The sequence below is a fragment of the Labeo rohita genome, unplaced genomic scaffold (genome assembly GCF_022985175.1).
Source record: "Labeo rohita strain BAU-BD-2019 unplaced genomic scaffold, IGBB_LRoh.1.0 scaffold_156, whole genome shotgun sequence".
NCBI classification, from domain to species: Eukaryota; Metazoa; Chordata; class Actinopteri; order Cypriniformes; family Cyprinidae; genus Labeo; species Labeo rohita.
The window spans coordinates 154347-161078 of NW_026127736.1; the positions used below are offsets into that span (position 1 = coordinate 154347).

Consider the following 6732-nt stretch of genomic DNA (forward strand, 5'->3'; position numbering starts at 1 on the left):
AACAGACACCTACACTACATCACAATATATGTGCAAAAAAAATAATAAATTCTTTGTTTACTGAATTTGTTAACTGCAATATAAAGTGCTTACAGTTTTACAGAACTGAGATTAAACAAATATGTAGTATGCATGTAGTCAGAGCCTAACACACATTTCACATGTCCAATAGAGAATCAGTTATTACAAAGTGCCTCATAAAAACAGTCAGCGCTGCAGAATCCTTCAAATTCATTGTCGGAGTAGAATCCTTGTAGTTTTCCCCTCTGCCCACATCCCCTGTAGCCTTCACAGTCTTTGTAGAGAGATTTGCACTGAATGCAACAGGAGATTCGATATGGGATTCTGTAGGTCCTTCTATGCTCCTCTGAAAATGCTTTCCAGTTCACCACACCTGATGAGAAAAGAAAAGAAGGGTTCATGTGTAAAACATTTTTTTATTTTTATTATTTTTTTCAAAATTTTCTGGTAGCTGTGTTTCCTCCATTCATTTTAGGAGTGGTGTACCACCACAGCAAGAGAAATGTGAAATTAAAATATTAAAAAAAAAATTATTAGGCCAGTGTATAAGTACTATATTACGATGAAAATCATTTTAGCACTAGAAACTAGACTTGAATCATAACTTGAACCAAACAGACAGATAAAGGACAAATGTAGAATCATCACTTAAAAACATCACGGTTGTAATCTGGTACAGAAAACAAAGCAGACCACATTTATGTACAACACACTTTTAACATTTTAATAATGACAAGTGACCACTCCAGGGGCCACAGTTGTGTTGTGTTGCTGGCGTCTGCAAGACATTCACTGACACACAAATTTCCAAACTCTGACCCTTCTCAAGTTCTAAACTTTTTGCTCTGCCCTCGGCTGCAATATAAAAATCTGCAATCTGACATGTCCAAGCTGAGTGCACCCATAGCTCACAGTGATCCTGTGAGTGAGTGACTTTCACCTATAGCTCAGAGGTGCTTTGCCTCTAAAAATATGGGAGGAGGACAGAAGGAAAAGCACAAAACTTACTGTCAAGCCAGCAGAAGTGTGCTTCCTTCAGAAAGCATTCTTCTCTTACTATCTTCCAGAAACGTGTGCACGTGAGAGCCAGAGTATGAACTGCAGGGTCACCATCTTGTAGCACCACCAGGATGAAAATCATGTGCAAAATTTCCTCAGGTAGCTGTGAACATACAACTGTAAAAGCCACTGCAAAATAGCAGGCTCAATATCAGGTCATCATCATCTTGGACCAAGAAAAAGGACCACTCTTAATTTGCATGTTCTGTACCTTTCACATTTGTGTCCTGCAAAAAGCATATATGTAGTTATAGATGCATGTTGGATTGAGATACAGTGCGTAAGCAGTGGGAAGCTGGCATGTGTACATGGAGAGCACATAAATAACTGTGGTCCTGTGAGGGAGTTTAACTTACAGCTCATAGAGGTGCTTCACATTTAAAAACAGAAGGAAATCAAATCTAGATACATGCCTGCAAAATGCCTGTTCTCTCTGTAGAGGACTCAACTCTGCATGGCTTCTTCACCTCACATGGGTTTGGTTCAGGTTCCTTTACATGAAGGGAGTGAAATGCATATTACATAATAGCTTAGCACATGTAAAACACAAGAATTACAATAATATCTTTAGACCAAGTTTTTGGGCCTGTGAAAAAAATGGGCCATAATTCTTACTATGATGACCTCATATCCTCTGGCCATCTCTATTCCCTGCTTGGTAAAGTGGCCAAACCTCTGGCCACGGCTGTAATAATAAATTTATAAAAGTTCAACGTTTACCTTGCTCCCCCCGATTACAGCTAATAATATATTGAATTTGTCTTGATTTTTTTTAAAGACACTGGTACCCTTCAATCTCAAGATTCTCCACCAATACTGTGCACCACCACGTCCTTAAGCAAGGCATGTCATGCTAAAGAAGACACCAGAGTATAAATTTACAGTTCAAGTTGCAAATTAAGTTAATATGGAGGCCCAACTCACTGTTTTCAGTCTAAAAATACAGGCCCACACGTTTATATATTGCAGAACAGGATGACAAACCCTGACAACCTTCATAGCAGGAAGAAAAAAACTTCCTGAAAAAGAAATCTCAGGAAGGACCACAGAGAGTGCCCATTTCTGGACTAAATCCCAATGTCTATGAGTATTGAATTTATACTTACAATTGTGAAATCAAATGGAGACTCTATGACAACATACCAGGAGTACTGCAAATATAGCAAAGTTTGTACAATTCATTTTTGTGTGCATGTTTGTGAAGTCAGCAAGCTAAATGAAACAAAAAAAGAGAGAATCCTCTATTGCAATCGTATGACTCCCATTACATTAACAAAACCGCTTCAGGTGAAACTGAGGGGAAGGGAAAACATTAAAGCTGCATCACCAAGCACTGACATTGTGCTGCCATCATTTGGTCCTTATTCCATTTACACATAGGCCCAATACCAGTAAAATAAAGGAAAAGCTGCATGTATGAGAAGGGCTACAGGCACGGTTAATGGAAATTCTGTGAGATAGCATGAATTAAAAATGTGTTTTTTTTATTTGACAGGAAAATTGCTCACTAACCATTATCATGAAGATTCCACAGTCAATACCGTAATGTTGTCGAGGGAGCCCCTTTTGAAAATAAGAAAATAATCAAGTTTGATGAACATCATACTACAAAGTTAAAAAGCCTGAAGATTTAGAGATCTGTGTAATATAATAGAGATTTGCTTGGTGCATTGTAGGGTGTTCAAGTTGTGAGGGTGAAGCGAGAAACAGTCAAAGTAGAAATAGCCCAAGTTGTGACAAACTAATAGAAAAGTGATATGCAGATAAATGGCTTTGCAAATTATTTTTACCTTAACATCCAGCCCTGTTAATTCAGTCAATGGTCCCGAGACAATGTGCTGTGCAACAGACCTGATAAAAACAAAAATGGCATCAGTAATGTCTAAAAGTACTGGAACAGACACAAAAAGTTCTGTTAAAGAACACAGTGTTTTTAAGCTGCAGAACATGTCAGTCTTAGGAACATGACTGACAAACAGCTAAAGTTCAAACTATCTGAGAAAGTCTGGGGAACACGACTAACAGTACTTCTAAAAGTCTGAACAAGGCTCAGGAACACGCCTTACAGCAAACAACTTCCTTTAGAAACCTTAAGATGTTTCGATAAGGTCCATGTGTAAAGCCTTGTCCTCTGTCTGAATATTGTAAATCCAGGAACAGAATCTCTCTTTTCAGTGGCTTAATAACCTACAGAGAAAGAAGTCTTGGAAATGAGTCAACAAGTCTTCATTACATGAAAGATCCAAGTCAATGGCAGGATTACAAAAGGCTAAAAATCAAGAGGAACTACAACTTAAATGTGTTTTTTTTTTCTTTAGTAAAATTATTCCTCTTGCCATAAGTGTGATTTTGGAATAATCACATAAAAAATGAAAAAAAAAAATAAAAACCTCACTCACACACAGGAGACAGTGCCCTGGGGTCCATAGGGGGAAAATCAAGGCATCTTTCTTTTGGGAGTCCAACTTAAACAAGAAAGAAAATATTGCAAATTTGCATAAATTTTGATTAAGGCTTTTTGCAACTCTGCCTGAGAATGCTACCAACAGTGTTTTCCTCGCCGGGGAGTCCTGGTTTAATGAGTCCTGGTCATTTGTGATTTGCCAAATACATTAGTAATTGAAGTGTTCTTGTGACCACCATCTTAACCTGCTGCTCTGCCCTCTTGAGGTTTTAAGATCTGTATTATTGTATAAGAATAAAAGTGTCATATTTGTATTTATTAAAGTTGTGTGCTTGAGTCTCCTCCGCTATTAATATCCAAATAAATTGATCTTGTCCAGCTAAAAACCTATTGGTTTCTTTACTTCCTATTTTGGAGTGTTACAATAGTCCTAGACTAAAATGTAAGTCTGAGCTGTTTCAACTGAAAGAAACGTGAACTGACTGATCTTAAAATATCAGTGCCTTTGTATTGTCTCAAGATGCACACCAGTAATGCTTTTTTTTTTCCTAAGCAGGTTTATAAACATTTCTTAAATGTCCTAATTGAACTATGACCTAAACCTGGCTTAGTCTAAGCCCTGTCTGTGAATCTGGGTCTTAACGTTATACAACAGTCCTTTCAGCTCATCATCCTGCAGATTTTGTGATGAGTGTATGATATGTTATCAAATACACAACACCTTGGTTATTAAAACCCCAGGACCATTAAATATTTTATACCTAAATAAATAAGTACATACATTAGATTAGCTTAGATGCTAAATAAATCAAAGATGCAATGATTTAAAGCTAGCAAGCTATAAGTTATGGATATGTAGACTAGCAATATAACTGAAACGCGAACATGGATGTAAAATAACTTTAAATCAAACAACCCCAAAGCCAAATTTGATCATGAAAACAGACCATTTTAATCGAGGGGTAATCGGAGAGTTTCTTTTTCAAGATCTTGATGCTGTTTCAGTTCTTGATGAAATCCTGCTTGACTGATTGATTGCTGCGTCTGATTGGACAGGAAGCACGTGCACTGCCTGGGTCTGGATTACCCGCCAAATTTAAATACACTACCGATACACGATACCGATAGATGTTGTGTCAAACTGTTTTCCCATCTGAAATAGTTGCGCAGTGAAGCGTCATGGCTTCAAATGATGATTTTCTGCGGATAATATTTTTCAGACCATCAGCGAATGCAAACAAACAATTTGTTCATTGTTTGATGCAAAAAGGGTTATTGCAGAAATACATGTACTGCCCATCATGACACCACATCATCAAATTCAGGGACTTCTACAACAAAAAGGAAACTGCATGGTAAGAAAATCTATATTATACCAAGCTCATTATTGTTCAGCTGTGTTTCTCATCTTATTCAGTGGAGGAGTCTCTCCTCTGTGTCAGTTTATAATGTCAACGTGTCCTTCTTTAGTACCATTGCCATTATAGTTTACAATGTAATTGTAATGCCATGAGAATTGGAGCAGTGACATATATGCATGTAATATAATATGTAGTTTTTTATAATATTTATTTTTACATAAAATGTTTGTTTTATTTAGTAGTAATTTATTTGTGCAGTTTAATGTTGAGAATTATTAGTTATGCAGATGTTAGAATAATTACAACTTATAAAAAGTATAAAAAAGTAAATACACACATTTCTATTTTGACAAATTTCATTTGAGATGCTATTTTTTTAATCTAAAATACCTTCTAACATTTATTTCCCTATTAAACACTGACAACTGGAAAAATAATACAACTATATTGATAAAATAATTCTAATCTTTGTATGTAACTTTTAAAATTTTTTTTTTTTTTTTTCTGTAAAAATCAGTTTAATGGCATAAAAAGTACTAAAGGTTATTCCATCTTTCCTGAACAAAACACAATTAAAACAGATTTAAAATAATAATACTGACATTTAAAATAATTATAATTAGTAGTGTTTTATTATTAAAACAAAAGCCATAAAAAAGAAGAAAAGAGGCATGAGGTAGGAAAGTTTAGGAATGGGGAGAAATTGTCACGAGTCCTGTCCGGTCTGCACGCCACCAGAGGTTGCCTGTGCATCATATTGACATTCACACTACACCCTGGACTACACTTCCCATGTTGCCCCTCTCTGATTACACACACTACTGCAGCCAATCACACACGGTATAAATACGAGGCCGTCACCATCATTCTGGGCTGAGTATTGTATAGTGTTTAGCACTTTCCTTGTGTTAGCTACTTTATGGGGCAACTTCAAGTGTTTCCTAGTTTATCTCCTATTGTGGCAAGTGTAATGTTGTTACACTAAATTATTGAAATGACTATTCACTAATGGTACTGTCACGATCGGCTTTGCCTTGCTGTTGGGCAGCTTGTCGTTTTGTCTGTGCTTTACGGTTGCTGTCTGTCTGTCTTAGACCTACAGGTGGAGCTGTAACCTTGCTGGGCGGGTTAACTGATGACCTGTTAAAAAGAGGCCTTCCTGTTGGCTCGGTGTGCTCTTTCTCCTGTTCGGGCCGTCTGTCTGTGCTGCAGGCTGCAGCCTCGCTCCTCGCTCTTACCTCCGCTCACCACACGTTTCATTTTATTGATGAACACTACACTTTTGGTTAACCATTACATTTACTGATACCTTTTTATTTAGTTAATAAACATTCTTTGTTCAATGTAGTAATCGGTGTGGTCTCCCTTTTATGTTACGATCACTGTACGAGCTAAGTGGTCTTAACATATGGGGGCTTGTCCGTTTAGTTCCTAAGTTTGATAGGTGACGTTAGGCTGCTTTAATTCCTAGTAGGAAGCTACTAGCGTGCGGAGTGCTATGTTACGGGGGTAGGCCTGTCGATTTATGAATGAATGACGTAAGTTGGGCCTACTATCAGCTTGCTGGTTGGTTGGGAGAGCCATGCTGATTTTGGTGTGTGTGTGTAGTGGTGTAAGTTTAGAGAAGGAGCGTTTTTCTTTCAGTCATTCGGTGAGCAAAGTTCGGTAGCAGTTTTGGTGACTGGACAGAGAATCTTATGGAGCTATTGCTTATCCCCAATTAGTGCGCTTGGGCGTTGTGGATTTAGGTTGCGGTCACTGAAGTCTGAACGAGGGCACCGCCGTGGAGCACCGGCTGGATTGACTTTGTCGGGGCAGTACGACTCCAGCGGTATGGGTGAGTAAATTATCCTTGTTTTTGGACTTTGGTGTGAAGATAGGTTAGAA

The 6732-nt window shown here is 37.6% G+C and overlaps 1 long non-coding RNA gene across 1 annotated transcript; it reads right to left on the reverse strand.

Moving 5' to 3' along the window:
• Positions 1 to 12: 12 nt before the first annotated feature.
• On the reverse strand, positions 13 to 4539 carry LOC127158550 (uncharacterized). Its single transcript, XR_007826181.1, has 5 exons — positions 2871 to 4539; positions 2593 to 2643; positions 2187 to 2231; positions 1030 to 1571; positions 13 to 394 (listed from the first exon to the last, which is right to left on the reverse strand). It is a non-coding gene; the product is annotated as an uncharacterized LOC127158550 (long non-coding RNA).
• Between the last annotated feature and the right edge of the window lie 2193 nt (positions 4540 to 6732).